Below are 1,234 nucleotides of genomic sequence, written 5' to 3'. Positions count from 1 at the left end.
GTCACCATCCGGGAGCACCATGCAAGGCCGGATGGGGTTTGTGCTACACTTGTGGAAAGGCGGGGCATAAAGCCACAAATTGTCCTGAGAGGCAGAAACAAGGTGCTGGGAAAGCACAACAGACTGGTCAGGTGTTCACCACTTCAGCTGTAGGAGCTGAGGGATCTGAGACACTCATTAGAGGTAACTGTGAACTGGCTGGTCAAACTTTAAATGCTTTATTTGATTCGGGAGCATCACATTCATTCATTGCATTTGAGAAAGCCTATGAGTTAGGACTGAAGATTGTAACTTTAGGTTATGATCTAAGAGTGTACAATGCTACCCATGAAGCCATGGTAACTAGGCTAGGATGCCCGGAAGTTTCCTTTAGGTTCAAGCAGCGTGATTTTATTCATAATTTAGTCTGCTTGCCGATGATCGGTCTTGATCTTATCTTGGGATTGGACTTGTTATCTAAGAATCATGTTCTGCTTGATTGTTCTACAAAGTCGGTGTACTTTATGCTGGAAGATACTGAAGGGCCGGTCGTGGTGGATAATTATTACTTGAATTCGATGATGGTGAACTGTTCCGGAACCGAATGTCAGGGTATCATGTTGTTAACCGCGGGCGTTTCGGGTGATGATCAAAGGTTGGAACAGATTCCGGTTGTGTGTGAGTTTCCGAAAGTGTTTCCTAGTGATATTGATGAATTTCCACCTAACCGAGAGGTTGAGTTTGCGATTGAATTTGTGCCTGGGGCGGGACCAATCTCAAGTGCTCCTTATAGGATGTCACCGTTAGAGATGAACGAGCTAAAGTCTCAGTTAGAGGATTTGTTGGGAAAGAATTTTATACGACCAAGTGTCTCTCCGTGGGGTGCTCCAATATTACTGGTGAAGAAGAAGGATGGGAGTATGCGGCTCTGTGTGGATTACAGACAGCTGAACAAGGTTACAATAAAGAATAAATACCCATTGCCGAGAATTAATGACCTCATGGATCAGTTGCAAGGAGCTCGAGTTTTCTCCAAGATCGATTTACGATCCGGTTATCACCAGATAAGGGTGAGGGGTGAGGATATCCCTAAGACCGCTTTCAGGACTCGTTATGGTCATTACGAGTACACTGTAATGTCTTTCGGGTTGACAAACGCTCCAACAGTGTTCATGGATTACATGAATAGAGTTTTCCGTCCGTTTCTGGATAAATTTGTTGTTGTCTTCATTGATGACATACTGATTTATTCCAA

Source organism: Arachis duranensis, chromosome 3 (assembly GCF_000817695.3).
Source record: "Arachis duranensis cultivar V14167 chromosome 3, aradu.V14167.gnm2.J7QH, whole genome shotgun sequence".
In the NCBI taxonomy this organism is placed as follows: domain Eukaryota; kingdom Viridiplantae; phylum Streptophyta; class Magnoliopsida; order Fabales; family Fabaceae; genus Arachis; species Arachis duranensis.
The sequence above is the reverse complement of the archived record's forward strand: the minus strand, read 5'-3'. Positions refer to the sequence as shown.